This window comes from Sardina pilchardus, chromosome 23 (genome assembly GCF_963854185.1).
Source record: "Sardina pilchardus chromosome 23, fSarPil1.1, whole genome shotgun sequence".
In the NCBI taxonomy this organism is placed as follows: Eukaryota; Metazoa; Chordata; class Actinopteri; order Clupeiformes; family Clupeidae; genus Sardina; species Sardina pilchardus.
This window is the reverse complement of record NC_085016.1, coordinates 2,124,849-2,142,878: the sequence shown is the minus strand read 5'-3', so window position 1 is coordinate 2,142,878 and position 18,030 is coordinate 2,124,849. Positions and strand designations below refer to the sequence as shown.

General features: G+C 46.2%; 1 long non-coding RNA gene across 1 annotated transcript; it reads right to left on the bottom strand.

The window, feature by feature from the left end:
* Positions 1-5,252: 5,252 nt before the first annotated feature.
* LOC134070788 (uncharacterized) lies at positions 5,253-16,906 on the bottom strand. The gene is made up of 3 exons (XR_009936985.1): positions 16,799-16,906; positions 5,560-5,669; positions 5,253-5,403 (listed from the first exon to the last, which is right to left on the bottom strand). It is a non-coding gene; the product is annotated as an uncharacterized LOC134070788 (long non-coding RNA).
* Between the last annotated feature and the right edge of the window lie 1,124 nt (positions 16,907-18,030).

The window sequence follows — 18,030 nt, the reverse complement described above, 5'->3', positions numbered from 1 at the left end:
TTTGCCCGTGAACATTTGAGCGATAAAGATGAGTTTTGGAAGCTGTGCTTTGGTCTTATGAGACTAATCTGGAACTGTTGGATGTTGCTTATGTTTGGTGAAGAAATGGAGAGGCTTTCAAGCCTAATTGGTGCTTTTACGATAATGTATAAAATCATCTGCCTTCAGGGATTTGTGGAACTATTACCCACAGTAAAACCCTTTGGAGGTGAATAAAGAATGTAAAACTATAAGTAACCTGCTTGGGGAAGTTGATGTGATCGATTGTATGGAGACTAGAGCTCGTATACACTGTGCTGTACAGACACCAGGCTGAAATGTAATTTTATACAGCTCAAGAGTGCAGCCTGGCTCGCTCTCGCACATCTCAATTCTCTCTCGTGCATGAATGCGCGTCCATGTTCTTTGAATGGAGGGTGGGACTAGCCAATTTGAGCTGAGTTTTTCAAAGTCTGCCGGACGTTTTGTTAACTCCATACTTAACTAATCAGCTATTTCGGGTTGAATGACGGCTGTATCACTTCCCCCTAGCGCCTCTGAGCGCAAAAACCACGCATGCAAGTTTGTGCCAAACAGAGAGTCTCCAGCCTCGCGAACATGCTCATGAAAAGGCAGACTGGCCGATTGACGAGTGTTAGATATACACGCTAAAACTGTAGGGGAGGCTCTGCAGAGAAATCAAAACCGGCGATGAAATTGCCAAACCTGTATAGTTTCCCTTTAATTTGGTGCCATCATGCATAGCCTGGTGTGAGCACTCAATGGCCGGGTTTCCCAGATTTGTTAAGAAGCTCTAAGAACTTCTTAGAACTGCTAAGAACTTCTTAGGAGCGCTCTAAGAATGTTCTAAGAACGCTCCTAAGAAGTTCTTAGCACTTAAGAGCTTCTTAGCGAATCTGGGAAACCCGGCCAATGTCTGTGCGGCCCTGCGCAAGTGAAACTTCACACTGGATATAAAGTGGTCTAGACTCTAGAAGCAAGGATTTTAAAATAAAACGACTTGGATTCTTGTAACTGTCCATGGAAACAGCCCAATCCTAGCCTAGAAATCTAGACGCACCTAAAGCGGCAGCACATCTTATTAGAGTGTGAGTACTATATATATATATATATATATACAGTATATGTTAGCGTTCTTGTTCCAAAAAGCAGCTGGAAGCATTTTTTAGTTTTGCGATAGGCAAAGTGACTATGTGTACACTTAATTTTGCGGGAGAAAAAAATGGGGTTGGCTATTGCTTTTGGTATGTTGGCAAAGTTGTGAAGTCATGTAAAATAATTCCCTATGCTCAGACACTAAAACAAATTTCTCGACCGGTGTTCTGTCACCTTCTCCATTTTTTACTTGTTGTCATGGGAAACCAAAGGTCTCGGTAATACATTTGTGATCGGTCAGTCAGTTGTTAACCCTACTGACTGACCTAGGAGACAGGATAACGTATGCCGTTTATCCACTAGAAGTTGAGAATATTTCAGTTGCAGTCGTGTTTTAAAAGAAAACACGCATTGTGTCTGAAAACATGCATTGTGTCTGAAATCGTGTACTTCTGCACTTACAATACTTAATTTCAGTGCCTGAGGGCGTTCACACTGACACTTCTAACGAAACGAAGGGCACTGCAAGTCCCCGGATGGCGCACTCATAACGATCAAAAAGGAAGTGGAACAATCATAGTGTGGAACGATCATAGACAGTAAAAGAAATGGACAAACGGACTCCGTCGTTCTCAATGGAAGGGGAGGGGACTGAAAATCTGTTTACTTACCATCATGCACACACAGACTTTGTGACGTTAGCCATCCTGTAACTTGCTGTAACTGGTCTGATAGATGGGTCACACAGAAATGTGCCATTCGTGACACTGAGTATTAGGTCTACTACCTCTGGGTAAAGCGCAGGGGTGTCCAAACTACGACCTGCAGGCCAACTGCGGCCCGCCGAGCATGTATTCGTTTATTATAGATATGGCCCGCCACACTTATCATTGGCTGTTCACTATTTATTTCCAGCAACGACGTTGTGGTTAACACTCTCTCCCTTTCATGCGCGCTCAAAGGTGTTCCCAATTATGTTATGATTAACGTTATGAGTATGTAACATAACGCAAATTAGATTTGCTGCAATAGAGATTTCAAAGAGTATCATCTCTATGTAACATGCTGATATTTTTACCATTGGATCACGCTAGCATGATAAACAAAGTTTATAATGTAACAGCAAGCTGGGCTTATCTATGATTGCATAAAGCTAATGTCAACTGATGTCAACTCATGAACTAATCTGTGCAAAAACCTTCCTTTTTCTATAAATCAATCATCTGGCATAGGATTTCTTGTTGTGAATTTGGTTTGTTTAGAACAGAAATTCGGTTGCTACAGAATGGTATTGTGTATGTGTGAGAGAATAATTATGTACAATAATTTACCAAAACTATATTGCATCAAATGTAAATTGCATTACAAATATAAGATTAGAGCTAGGAAAAAAAAGAAAATAAAGGTGAAAGAAAATAAGATAGAAAGAGAGCGCAAGAGTATTTACCAGCAGGGTAACCGTTCACATTTCCGTGATGTGCTTGTATATTGTTGTTAGAAGGGCCTTGCCCTTGTCCTTGTCCTTGCCCGCACCCACTTTGTGCACTGGACTGAGAAGGGCGTTGCCTGTCCCCGCACTGGTATACGTACCCGCACCAACGTCTCTGTCGGACTAAGCTGGCGAAAGCAGGACCTGATTTGCGAGAGGAGTTGAGGTGAGGGAGAGAGAGAGAGAGAGAGATGTTCAGTTCTTTATAAAACAGCTATCTGGAGCAGCACCTATATTGCACCACATAGACCTACACTAGATATTCAAAATTACAGCTAACAAAAAAAAAAAAAAAAGACAGAGAAACAGCACAAGAGTATTACCAGAGAAGTAAAGCAGAGCGCAGAGGGTGATGGTGATGCTGAGCTTCATGGTGCCTTTAGAGGGAACAGCAGTGTTGTCTCAACAGTGGACACTTCATCCTCCCATACCGCTTACATACAGTAGCCTCCTCATCTCTTACTTTCTGCTCCCACCCCCCCAGTGGACATACTGTGTGTGTGTCAAAGTAAGATTTGCCAATCTTTCACATGTTTTTAGTGCAACACCTAATCTCGTATAGAATATTCTTTCACCAAAATTAGTCAATTTCACTCCAGACATTGGAACCAGTTATTTTTTTAAATATTGTCCTTGGTATTGGAAAGATTGATCAACATATTTCCTTTATCAAGCAGCAAGTTATTTCAAGTTCAGCTCTTTGTTCTGCTGGAATTGCACAATAACCTTATCTATTAACATGGCATGCACATCTCGAATGGAAAGTCAAGCAAAGGAAATGATAGCCCGAAACTCTGCAAGCTCCTGAAAATCTGCAATCATGATGACAGCACAAACATGTGAAAGAGCCCTCATGTCACAATCATCTTCACACACCATTACTGAAAGCAGAGGCAAACTTTTAGGCCACTGATCTGACCATGTAAATGAACAAGTCCATCAAAAAATGTGTTCCTATTAATCCAGTGTATTCATACTAAGGCTGGTCACAATTTATATTCATAAATTCAAATATTCCGATTGATACATTCACACATCCACTGATTCATCCCTTCATCTAGCAATCCTTGAGGTTGAGGAAGAAGCCATCATGCTTTCTCAAAACATTGATCCCTCTCTCTCTCACCACTATACACTCCAGTGCTTGAAGTGGAGCACAGTGTATTGATATCACAGCGAATGTATCAGCTGTTAGTCAAATAGTCTATTATTTTCTTATTTTTTACAGTGAGTAAAATATACTTATAGATCTATCTATTAATGCAAGGAACGTCTGTCTGTGTCTGTGTGTCACTCTGTGTGTGCCACGCATAACTCTCGAACCACTCATCCGACTGACCTACAATTTGACACGTGTTTTGCTAATAACATTCGTGAGTGCAGTGCAAAGTTTGGTAGTTTATGGACAAAAAATGACAAAGATATCGTTAAATTAATCAAAATACAACTCTACCGCAATCCCACAATTCCCCCGCTCTCCGCACTCTAGCCACTCCCCAATTCTCACTCTGGCTTACTCCAGCATAGGGAAAAAAAGCCCATTTCGCTGACAAACTCACGTGTTGCCATTCATGGAAATGACGATGTCTCACGTAAACAACGGGCCGTTTCATGATTGTTCATGTTGGATAAACATGTTGAGTCTGACACACATGCTCCCATGTTGGTAAGCTGGCTGTTACTGTAAGTAAGGGATAATGTATAGAACGCCGGTCATTATCGGAAAATAATTCCCGACAGGATGAACAGAACCCCGACGCACAGCGGAGGGGTTTTGCTTCGTTCTGAAGGGAATTATTTTCTGATAATGACCGGCGTTCTATACATTATCCCGCTTATTATACGGCTATTTGCCAACACGAGAAAAGAAACTAGCTGCACAGGCCTGATTCTACATCATCACCAATCTATCATGATCTACCTGCATCAACGTCATTGGGCAACACGTTTCTTGGAAAACATTGTTTGTACGGGCACTGCACTAGTATTAGTGAGGAATGACAGTGTGTTTACTGCTTAGGCCTACGTACCTTCAAACTGAGATGGGCTGAGAAACCCTGTAGGAGGCTCTGGGGGCATCCCCTAGAAGAATATTTTGGGAGTTTAACATTTGAATAAAGCATTCTGGTGAAATAAATGGATATACCAATGATTGAAAGCATTTACAGTTTTTGCCCATTGCTTGAACACTATAGACCCATGCTTAAATTAAAGTAACACAACTTGAAGTTTTGTTGCCATATCTCAAACACATGTACCTATACCTTAAAGGAACTCTTCACCATTTTTTTTTTCATATTAAACTATGTTATTGCTTAAACAAAATAGGTAGCGCTCGATTTTTGCGAGCACGATTACAGGCTTTAGAGGGAGCTAGAGAATACGGATTTTTTCCTAAACAGCCTACTTAATATTCAACCTCCAGAATCCCATGACAGTTCAAGCTAATATGACTTTAAAAATGCTGCCGACGGCAGCTTTAAGGGGCTGGGTAAGCATGCAGCGCCCAGAAAAGTTGTGCATTCAATTCTCAACAGCCACCGTAGTACCCTTAATCAAGGCACTTAGGTCTGAATTGCTCTGAGGAAACTGATCCTTGCAATAATTGACATGTGTGTCACTTTGGTTCAGCCAAATGAATAGGCAAGCAACAACAACACAGGAGAAGTGATGCTGAAATTCTTTATTGTGTCAAAGTGACTCTGGAGTCTTCCTGACCAGCTGTGGACCAACGGTGGACCGCAGCTCTGCAGCTCTGCTCTCAGGTCCGTGGACATTCCCCGGAATGACGGATCCAAACGGAGTTCAGCCCTGAGCTTCTGTGGATAAGAGTGCAAATGGAAATGTGTCAGTGTGTGCAAACTGATGAAGTCTCCCCCACCAGCCTACTCTAGCTGCATCTCTCCCCCTGATTGGAGGATGCCAGTGGAGAAGAGGAGGCTGCTGGGCCAGGCTTGCTCTATAGATTGACTTACTTTCTCATGTCGCAGAGATCACATACATTGGCGTAGGTCTTGCCATCAGTAGCACAGAGAGGTTGGTCAATGCAGCCCAACTTGCCTGAGAAGTACTGGTCACAGCCATCCTGAACAGAGAGAAGAGTGCCGTATTACACACATACCGTACATATGCATGTACTGTATGTCACCTGCATGTTGTTCAGACGCCATGGTTTAGCCTGCATCTGCTCTGGCTGGTACCTGCAATAACGAGGCTAGTGTCTGTCACTCGCACGTCCCTCAAGGCATACAGAGGGAGGTGTATCTACGTATTACACAACTACTTCACCCGCTGACTATCATTATACACATATACAAATACATACACCCACATATGTAAACAAATATACACACAAATACAGTGTAATCACTCACACACATATATACAAACACATACACAAACTAGATGTACCGCAAAGCGATACACAATATGACCGCCGCTCAGTCCTGCACATTCTCTCCGCAAATATCAATCACGCTTGTGTTTCCATCGCCTACTCCATCCCTACTGCAACTTTTATGTATGTAAATGAGTGTGTGCATGTGTGCGCTTGCTTTTGTGTATGAGTGCTTCTCTGTCTAGTGTGAGTGTGTGTCTGCTTGTGTGTGTGTTTAATGTGTCTCTGAGTATATGTTCACTGTGTTCTCTGCCGTCACTGTCACTCCAATATCAGATAACACACACACACACACACTCACATGCGCGCGTGTGCACACACACACACACATACACACACAAACACACATACACAGGCACACACTCACACACACACACTCGCACACACACACACACACACACACACACACACACACACACACACAAACACACACACACAGGCACACCCAGAGAGAGAGAGAGAAAGAGAGAACACACACAGAATACACACAGATAACACAGACACAGAGAGAGAGAGAGAGAGAGAGAGAGAAAGAAAGAGAACACACACAGAACATGCACATACACACATATACACACATGCAAACACACAGATGGGCACACAGAAACGCACCCACACACTATAGTACATCACACACACACTCACTTCTCAGCTCCGGTGGTCTCACAAAATGTACTCAAAGATGTGTGTGTGCATGTGTGTGTGTGTAGGTGTGTGTGTGTGTGTGTGTAAGGGTGTATGTGTGCATTCGTGTGGGCGTGTTTGTGCATGTGTTTGTATAATGTTTTATGTACATGTGTGTATGTAGTGGTGCGTGTGTGTGTAGGTATGTGTGTGTGTGTGTGTGTGTGTGTGTGTGTGTGTGTGTGTGTGTGTGTGTGTGTGTGTGTGTGTGTGTGTGTGTGTGTGTGTGTGTGTGTGTGTGTGTGTGTGTGTGTGTGTGTGTGTTCCTGCATGTTTGTTGCACCCAGAGCAACCATTCTCTTTTAAAACATATTTGGAAACTAGTTGATTAAAGGTTTCTAATGGTGTCACTTATATGTTTCTAGGACAAAAACTAGCAGAGATTGAGATGTTTGGAACAGTTTTTGAAATCCCCAGGGGGGGATTTAGACTCCAGATAATACCACCATCTACTGGCCGATGGGTATACAGTCCTGAATGTACACATAAATCCATTTATTTTATAGCCCCCCATGGATGAAATTCCACAAAACTTGGCTTACTCCCAGAGGGTGTCAGGTTAATCATACACATGAAATTTGGTGCAGTTCATAACATCTCATCTGAAGATATGGGCAATTAAAGCAATATTACATTGCATTTTCAATTTTTACGATGGGGGGGCAAATCACAAATGACTGGTTATAAGCTAAGTTGATGCAAGCTCTAGAGAACAACATACCATAAACATTTTGTCATCCTCGGTGCCACGGTTCAGGTAGTTATGTAGGAAAAACTGTCATTTTTGGGCTTCGGGCGGGGGCAGCGCGGGGGTGGAGTGACCCCCGGGGACGAAACGAAAATTTTCCATAGAACTCTACTGGGGCTACATGCCCACCAAGTTTCATGCGCTCCGGTGTTACGGTGTCCCGGGAATCGTTGACGAAAAATGACGGGAAAAAAGAATAAAAAAAAATAAATAAATAAAAAAATAAAAAAACTTTGACAACAACTATATGACCGCTTCGCTAGCTACGCTAGCGGCGGTCATAATAAACATACACATACAGTATAATCACACACATACATACAAACACATGTACACAAATATACAAACACATATGCACGTCTATACTAGCCTGGCGAGCCAGCAGTGATGGGAATAACGGCGTTATTAATAACGGCGTTACTAACGGCGTTAGTTTTTTCAGTAACGAGTAATCTAATTGATTACTTTTCCCATCTTGATAACGCCATTAATGTTACTGCCAAAAAATGCGGTGCGTTACTATAGGCTATATCATTTCTTTTCTCTCCATCAGACCAACTAGATCTCAGAGCCGAGGGCGAGGCAGATTCATTTTACTGTTCTTCCTTGGGTAGTGAGCACGAGACAAGCGCATACATACTGACGATTGGCTGAGGTTGAGTAAAATTTCATGGTAAGCCAATCAGAGGTAGAGTTGGGCGGGTGTTCCTAAACTTGCAGAGTAGCCTAGTTCGACACACAGCGCGGCGCACGACAAGCGAGTTGGTGAAAGTGAAATCGGTATGGCGAACGCAAATAGGCTACTCCAAAAACAGCATTCGCCAAATGGAAGTACAGTCATTATTTTTTCTTCCATGAAATGAAAAGAACGAATGTAATCTTCAAATGCACATTATGCCCTAGTCAAAAGTGCCTTGTAAACATCAGTGTCGTAGCCTAATTCGAACTCACTCAAACATCTCTTAACATCGCATGCCTCCACAAAATTAGTGGCCAAGACTGCCGAAAGCGAAGGAGACGGCTACAAAACCAAAGCAACAGAAGCTTAACAATTAAGAATAAGCCACGAACTTTTGTGCTGGTTGTGGTAGCGCATTAGCCAACTAACGAAATGCGGTCAAGGTGTGAGGTTATGGTGGAATAAACAACAGCATCGGACGCGATTCAGCCAATCATAATCAAGGACTGAACCATCCGTTTTAGAGGCATAGCCTACTTAAATTCTGCCCAGTTCTGGCCTGTTGAGGGGCAATATATATCAAAAAAGTTCCAAAACATCTATTGTGTTATTTGTATGGATCCACTATACAAACATAATATCTACATAGCCTACATGCCATTTGATTGGAGTCTCACTCCCTCAGCAACATTAGAAAGATGTGTGTACATTGTTTCTCTTAATAATGTATTGTATTAAATGTCCATTTGCCCATTTCATTACAATATTGACATTTATTATTAACAATTGAACATACACCTGTATTTTAAGTTCCGTTAAAGAGGTGGGTTCGCATTAAAAAATTTACTTGAAAGTAACGCACCAGTTACTTTCTGAAGTAACTCGTTACTTTTATAATTTGTAACTGAGTAACTAATTTAGTTACCTTTTGAAAGTAGTAACTAGTAACTGTAACTAGTTACTTTTTAAAAGTAACTTTCCCAACACTGCGAGCCAGCCCCACAACAAGATGTATGGGTCTTGGAACGCACCATCGGCAGGGCTCAGTACAACAAGATGTAGGGGTCTGGGAACGCACCATCGGCAGGACTCAGTCAGTCGGAGGGGTGATACACCTAATACACCGATTCGAGTAGCGATTTGTGTATGCCGCCATCTTGCGGCGCCATGGCTGCGGCGTCCGTTCTCATAGTTGTTGTATGCCGGTGACTGAGAGCAGTGACAGTATGAATAAAGTTACTTGGTTTTACGCGATCAGACAGTGGCCCCCAGTTACTAACGAAGGTATCTTAAATTACTGATATTAATTCATGAATTACTATATTGAAATATTTGTAAACGGAAAGTAGAAGGAGATATAATAAACACTGCTGGCTACGTTGAACTGACTTGACCTTATAGCATGCTAACTAGCATTTAATCATTATGGACAGCCCACAGTGATTAAAAAGTAATGTAATGATTAATGTTGGAATTAAATACTTGTTTCAGCAATAAGTATGAAATATTAAAATAGGATACAGCAAGAAAATAGACTGTCAACACACATCGCTGTGTTGACATTCATCGCAAGCTAACATTCCCATAGGAATAAATGGAAACACTGGGGAAAAAAATAGCCTCCATAACAAGACCTACCCAAATCCAGAAAAAAATATCAAATTGAAATTGGACAACGTTGTTATCTTTGGTAAACTCTCTGTGGTGTAAATTATGTGACGAAATTCGAAGTCTAAATATACAGACTTTATGTTGAAAGTGTAACTGCGATTTCCATAGGAATACATTCTAATTAAAATCCTTGTTGCCTCACACACACCGCAGACAGGGTGACCGCTCTACTTCCGGTATTTCGCCGAATCGGTGTATAGGATAGCGCTACAACCAATTATCTTCTTGTTTTCAAGTACCAGCAGTAGCAGGATGGGAAATTCACACTTAAATTCTTGCAGGGGGGGTGGCGCCAGGCCATGTAGAACTTTATGGCTGTCAGGACCTGGACAGACGAGGAGACCAAGTTGCGTTACGAACCACTGTTTATTGAAAATTTGGGAAAAGGGGGAGAGGGATGAGCAGACTGCAGGCGGAGGTTGGTGGTAGTTTCCACGGATTGGAAGGCTCCAGGGAACACACGCACGTCTGGCAGGCAGGCGGGCAGGTAGGCAGGCAGGCAGAAGTTGGTGGTAGTTTCCACAGATTGGAAGGCTCCAGGGAACACACGCACGTCTGGCAGGTAGGCAGGCAGGCAGAAGCAGGCGAGCAGGAACACTGGATATAGCATAGACAGAAATGCAGGTAATCGTAATGACAGGCAGCGTACAGGATAGTTTACCAGGCCTGAAGAGCTGACAGAGATGAGATCCAGGTTGAAGACAGGAGTCAGATTTGTGATTGCCGACAAACAGTAGAGCTTTGGGTTGCAGACGATCTGACACTGAGCCATTGGAGATCTGGGGTTTAAATACAGGAGCAGAGTAGCAAGTAACAAGGAGCAGGTGGCAGAGTCAATGAGTGAAGAGTGACAGCAGGTGTGGTGACTGATTGAATGAGTGAGTGTGGGCGTGGCTAGTAATTGGTGAGTGCAGTGGAATATTACCCGACCAGTGTGACAGAGAGTAGGCTCATGACAGAACCCCCCCCCTAAGGGACGGCCCCAGAAGTCCCCTAGAGGCCCCACCAAAACAGGGCTGGAGGAGGGGGAACCAGGAGGAGGATCAGAATTCCTCGGACCGGTCAGTCTCCATGGCCTCGTCCTCGGAGAATGCCTGTACTTCCTCATCATCCCCAGCTGGAGGGTCATCAGGACACCCCGGTTCTGAGGCCAGGTCAAGATCAGGTTCAGGCTCAGGCAGAGGGCAGGACACACGACGAGAACCCCTTGGCCGACCCCGCCGGAGAGAGGGCTGGTCAGGATGTAGACGGTGGAAGTCGGAGATGAGCGTCGGGTCCACAATCCTCCCAGCAGGAACCCACGTCCTCTCCTCAGGCCCATAACCCTCCCAATCTACCAGATACTGGATGCCCCTGCCCCGTCGTCGTGACTTGAGCAGCCGCCGAACAGTGTAGACTGGGCCCCCCTCAATGAGGCGCGGAGGAGGCGGTTGTGGCGCGGGCGGGACCAGGGGGCTTTCGTGAACAGGTTTCAGCCTAGAGACATGAAAGGTTGGGTGTACCTTCATAGACCTGGGCAACTGGAGCCGAACTGCAGTCGGGCTGAAGATCTTCTGAATGGGAAAGGGCCCAATGTAACGAGGTGCCAGTTTGCGTGATTCCACCCGTAATGGCAGGTCCCGGGCAGATAACCACACCTTCTGACCCACACAGTAGGCCGGGGCTGGAGTCCTCCGCCGGTTAGCCCCAGTAGTGTAGCTGGCGACAGACTTAAGGAGAGTGGCACGGGCCTGGGACCAGATGCGGCGGCAACGGCGAGCATAGGCGAGGGCAGATGGGCAGGTGACGTCCCTCTCCTGACTAGCGAACAGGGGTGGCTGGTATCCATAAACACAGTGAAAGGGAGAGAGGCCTGTGGCAGAGCTGGCGAGCGAATTGTGGGCATATTCCACCCACAGTAGGTGTTGAGCCCAAGCACGGGGGTTACGTGAAGCTGTACATCTGAGGGCCTTCTCCAACTCTTGGTTCATGCGCTCCGTCTGGCCATTAGACTGGGGGTGGAAGCCCGAAGAGAGGCTGGCTGTGGCTCCTAAAAGGCAGCAGAACTCTTTCCAAAAGACCGAGGCGAACTGCGGGCCCCGGTCCGAGACAACATCCCTGGGCAGACCATGGACTCGGAATACGTGTTCCAGCACTAATTGGGCAGTCTCCTTCGCTGATGGTAGTTTGGGAAGTGGCACAAAGTGGGTCATCTTGCTAAAACGATCCACTATTGTGAGGATAACTGTGTGTCCGTCAGAAGGGGGTAGTCCGGTTACAAAGTCCAGGGAGACGTGAGACCAGGGTCGCAAGGGCACAGGCAGAGGTTGGAGAAACCCAGATGGCGGCTGGTTGGAGGACTTATGCTGGTTGCATGTAGGGCAGGCTCTCACGAATTCCCGGACCTCCCTCCGTAAAGAGGGCCACCAAAAGCGCTGGGAGAGGAGGTGGAGGGTGCGTGTGGTTCCGGGGTGACAGGCAAGGCGAGAGTCATGTCCCCACTGGATGACCTGAGACCTTAAGTTCTCTGGAACAAAGAGACGATTAGTGGGGCAAGCACTGGGGGCAGGTTGGTCTCGTATGGCTTCTTGCACCTGTCTCTCAATGTCCCAGGTCAATGCTGCGACAACACAGGGGCTTGGAAGGATGGGCGTCAGATCCTCCTTACATGTCTCGTCCCCCTGGAACATTCGGGAGAGTGCGTCAGGCTTTGTGTTGCGTGATCCAGGTCGATAGGAGAGTGTGAAGTTGAACCGAGTGAAGAACAGAGCCCAGCGGCATTGTCTGGAAGTCAGTCTCTTAGCGGATTGGATGTATTCCAGATTCTTGTGATCTGTCCAGACCAGAAACGGGACCATGGAACCCTCCAGCCAGTGACGCCACTCTTCCAAGGCGAGCTTAACAGCAAGTAACTCACGGTTGCCAATGTCGTAGTTACGCTCCGCCGGAGATAGCCGGCGAGAGAAGAATGCACAGGGGTGCAGCTTGCCATCCTCCACTGCCCGTTGAGATAGCACTGCCCCGACCCCCACATCTGAGGCATCCACCTCCACCACAAACTGGCGATCCGCATCAGGCATCTGGAGGATGGGAGCAGAGGTGAACCGAGCCTTAAGGTTGTCAAAAGCCTTGTTGGCTGCCGGGGTCCAGGTAAACGGTTGTTTGGTGCTGGTCAAAGCAGTGAGAGGGGATGCAATAACACTGTAATTACATATAAACTTTCTGTAAAAGTTGGCAAACCCCAGAAACTGTTGTAGCTTCTTCCTGTTCTCCGGTATGGGCCACGTAACCACCGCCGACACTTTGGCTGGATCCATCTGGATGCTTCCCTCTGCCACAATATACCCCAGGAAAGCCACGGAGCTGGCATGAAACTCACACTTCTCTGCCTTGACGTATAGGGAGTTCTCGAGGAGTCGACGAAGGACCTGCTGGACATGACGGACGTGCTCGGACAGGGTCTTAGAAAAAATTAAAATATCGTCAAGGTAAACAAAGACGAATTTGTTCAGCATATCCCGTAAAACATCGTTCACAAGAGCCTGGAAAACTGCTGGTGCGTTGGTGAGGCCAAATGGCATGACCAGGTACTCATAGTGACCTGTTGAGGTGTTGAAGGCTGTCTTCCATTCGTCGCCCTCCCGTATCCGCACCAGATGGTAAGCATTTCTCAGATCCAGTTTGGTGAAGACTGTGGCTCCCTGGAGTAATTCAAAGGCAGAGGAGAGCAAAGGCAGAGGGTAACGATCTTTGACTGTGATTTCATTCAAGCCCCGGTAGTCAATGCATGGCCGAAGAGACCCGTCTTTCTTACCCACGAAGAAAAACCCGGCTCCGGCAGGTGAAGAGGACGGACGAATGATTCCAGCCGCCAGGGAGTTGTTGATGTAATCCTCCATGGCTTTTCTTTCAGGGGCGGACAGGGAGTAAAGACGGCCCTTCGGTGGTGCGGTTCCTGAAAGGAGGTTGATGGCACAGTCATATGGTCGGTGAGGAGGCAGTGAAGTAGCCTTGACCTTATTGAACACCTCCCGGAGCCCATGATAGCACACTGGAACACTTGAGACGTCGGGGACAGAACTGGCAGTCTTGGGATGGAGTGGCAGGGCAGCAGCTTTCAAGCAGGACTGGTGACAGGCGTCTCCCCACTCCCTTATGGTTCCAGTTTTCCAGTCAACATGAGGGTTGTGCTGACGGAGCCACGGATAGCCAAGGATGATGGGCTGACCAGGAGAGCGGAGCAGGTGAAACTGGATGGTTTCATGGTGATTACCTGACAGCATCATCGAGACGGGGGTAGTGAGATGAGTAACGGTGCCCAGAACATGTCCATCTAATGCCCGGGCAGGAACTGGGGAAGACAGGTGATGGCTTCTCAACCCCAGCTGACGAGCGAGTTCGGTGTCCATGATGTTGGCCTCAGCGCCAGAGTCTAGCAAGGCCGCCATGGTGTGGGTTGAATCTTGAAGACGGAGGCGGACCTGAAGCAGGGGTTTATGGTTTAGGGGAGACTGGATATTCATTGAGCTCAACCGGACTCCCCCTACTCCCGGTGAGCTCTGGCTTTTACTGGACAGGTTGCAACTCGATGCCCCTCTCCCCCGCAGTACAGACACAGACGGGAGGCAATTCGTCGCTGCCGTTCTTCAGGGGAGAGGACGGCACGGCCAATCTCCATGGATTCGGGCTGGTCACACAGGTCATGTGGATGGCTGGGTGGAGGCAAGGAGGTAGAGACGTTGCTCCGGGTGCGGGCGAACGGCTGGCTCTGGCGTCCCTTCTCCCGCCTGCAGGCTTGGACACGCCGGTCAATGCGGACTGCGAGGGCTACTGCCTCATCTAATGTCTGGGGCAGGTCGTGGGAAACCAGCTCATCTTTGATATAGTCGGCCAGTCCATGGAAGAAGGCGTCTACCACTGCTGCAGCATTCCACTCACTTCGCCGTGCCAGGGTGCGGAAGTCAATGGAGAAGTCTGCCACTGTTCGGTTTCCCTGGCGGATACTCATCAGGGACCGGGAAACCTCTGCTGTTGAGAACCCATTATCAAAAACCTTTAACATCTCATCAGCGAAGGCATTGAAGGAGGCACAGGCTGGGGTCAGTCTCTCGAACTCAGCTGTTCCCCACAGCCGAGCCCGGCCCGTCAGGTGGGTGATGACGTAGCCAACTCTGGCTCCCTCTGTGGCAAACGTTCTGGGTTGAAGAGCAAACTGAACTCTGCAGCTGGTGATAAATGCTCGAACCTGGTCTGGATCACCGTTGAAGCGTTCCGGATGGCCGATCTTGGGTTCTGGGGCGTTAGGTGCTGGTGGACCCTCAGGAGCAGGCGGATTCACTGGAGCAGGAACCTGAGGAGCAGACGGGGGCTGGGTAGTCAGGTTAGTAAGCGTCTGTAGAATCTGGTTGAGTTGTTGTTGTTGCTGGTGGGACTGTTGTTGTTGCAATTGGAAATGTTGATGCTGCTGCTGGAACTGTTGCTGGGTCTGGACGTTGAGCTGGAGCAGGCTGGCAACATCGGCAGCAGTCCGGGAGATGTCCCCCTCTGCACGGTCAAGCCGCTCCATGGCAGATGGTTCGTGTGCTGGCTCCATGTTTGTGGTCAGATCGTACTGTCAGGACCTGGACAGACGAGGAGACCAAGTTGCGTTACGAACCACTGTTTATTGAAAATTTGGGAAAAGGGGGAGAGGGATGAGCAGACTGCAGGCGGAGGTTGGTGGTAGTTTCCACGGATTGGAAGGCTCCAGGGAACACACGCACGTCTGGCAGGCAGGCGGGCAGGTAGGCAGGCAGGCAGAAGTTGGTGGTAGTTTCCACAGATTGGAAGGCTCCAGGGAACACACGCACGTCTGGCAGGTAGGCAGGCAGGCAGAAGCAGGCGAGCAGGAACACTGGATATAGCATAGACAGAAATGCAGGTAATCGTAATGACAGGCAGCGTACAGGATAGTTTACCAGGCCTGAAGAGCTGACAGAGATGAGATCCAGGTTGAAGACAGGAGTCAGATTTGTGATTGCCGACAAACAGTAGAGCTTTGGGTTGCAGACGATCTGACACTGAGCCATTGGAGATCTGGGGTTTAAATACAGGAGCAGAGTAGCAAGTAACAAGGAGCAGGTGGCAGAGTCAATGAGTGAAGAGTGACAGCAGGTGTGGTGACTGATTGAATGAGTGAGTGTGGGCGTGGCTAGTAATTGGTGAGTGCAGTGGAATATTACCCGACCAGTGTGACAGAGAGTAGGCTCATGACAATGGCAACTGTAAGAAAATTTACAAAAGTTCTCAAAACTCAATAGATTGTATTTCTCAGTCATGGAATGTTAAAGTTTTTTTTATCTAGTTTCAAGTGCCTTTTTGTACAAAAGCTCCACTGGCTTAAGGGTAATAGAGCCCAACATAGACCAGCTGGTGACACAATAACTTAAATGAAAAATATCATTGCATGTAGGAACATGTAATTTGCTTAAAATTATAGAGATTGAACTTGATTTTCTTTAGATATAATTTGTATGTGTTTTTTAAAAGAAAGATTGGAGATTTACTAAGATCATTTCTATCTCTGGAAACAATAACACGTTTTATCATGAGACTGCACGTCATATGGAGCAGCTTATCGGTATGCTCTATTAAAAGCAGAAAAGATTTTCAGCTTGGTTCGGGATTTAATTCACTTTTGGATTGTTCGATTACAGTTCTAAATGCCGACGTTCCTAACCCTGCGCACAAGTGCCATCTGGTGGTTGTTTGGGTCATTGCAGCTTCACGGGAGGATAATAAATAAAATATGCGTGAATCACACGTGAAACCGGCCAATTGAAAGTGGTACCCACTGTATGTTAAGCCCGCCCATCGACTCTATACATGATGTGATTGGCCCGATGGCCCGATAGAGAGTTGCTAGACTACCTGGCAAATTACATTTGCTGCTTGTAGGGTGCGTCTAGATTTCTATTTCAATTCTGCTGCAGTTTTTAACACACACTAACATGGAGGATGCGACAGAATAGTGCTGGTGACACGGTGATAAGAGAAAAAGATGTAGTGGACATTTACTTTTGGGTCGATTTCATTCCCCGTCGGTTCTGAAGTACGCCTCAGTCGACCACCAAAATTGAAATGGATAGTTCCGCCATTCGCGAAATGTCCGCTATTCATATTCTGATTGCTTGTAACTGGACCTGATTTGCAATGAGAAGAGTTGGGGTGAGGGGGATGTGAGAGGTGATAAGAGAGAAAGAGAGAGAGAGAGAGAGAGAGAGAGAGAGAGAGAGAGAGAGAGAGAGAGAGAGAGAGAGAGAGAGAGAGAGAGAGGTTCAGTTCTTTGTAAAAACAGCCATCAGCAGCATCTTCATCACAGTATTTCTTTATCAATGAAATAGATATGAATGGGTGAGACTACAATACTGTAAGTGTATAAAATTGAGTTGAGTGACTTGCCCATTCATATGAATAGTCTCTGTCTTACACCCTCACATGCATATGTTACTGGGCACACTCACAAAGTGCTATTTAGTAGCTTTTGGTGTAAATTTTGGAATATAAAATACATTTTTAGACTTACTTTATATCAAATAGTGGTCAAAAATATAAGCCCCCATGGGATCGTCAATAATATTACCGCCCATGTGTTTTTTTTTGCCATCAAAACACACCTAATTAACCAATCAGCTTTCAAACCACACCTGTAAAGTTAATTGGCTTCATAATACGGTAATACCCGAACATTCAATCAGCATAAAAGGACTCCAAGGAGCAAGGCACTTGTACACGTTATCAAGGGACTACTCTTACTCACCATGCCAAAGACGAAGATAGTGGAGGCTCATAAGGGGGAAGGTTATACTGCCATTTCCAAGCATTTCACAGTGTTTAGAACTGCTGTTCGTTTTTGCTGTACGTTATTGCCGAGTACAAGAAGACAAATTCTGTTTGAAACAAACCTGGGCGTGGTTGTAAGCACAAGATTTCAAGAACTCTGGAGAGGAAAATAGTCTGAGATGTCAGCAAGAAGCCCCGGACATCTACTGGCAAGAAAATGGTTGCTGACCTGGCCTCTTCTGGAGTTGATGTTTTCAAGGAACACAGTTGGGAGGGCCTTTCATCCTGGTGAGCTTCAGGGCCATCGTCTCAGAAGAACCCCTTTACTCAAAGAGTTGCACATCACAACCTGAGGTTTGCCCGTGAACATTTGAGAGATAAAGATGAGTTTTGGAAGCTGTGCTTTGGTCTTATGAGACTAATCTGGATGTTGCTTACAGTATGTTTGGCGAAGAAATGGAGAGGCT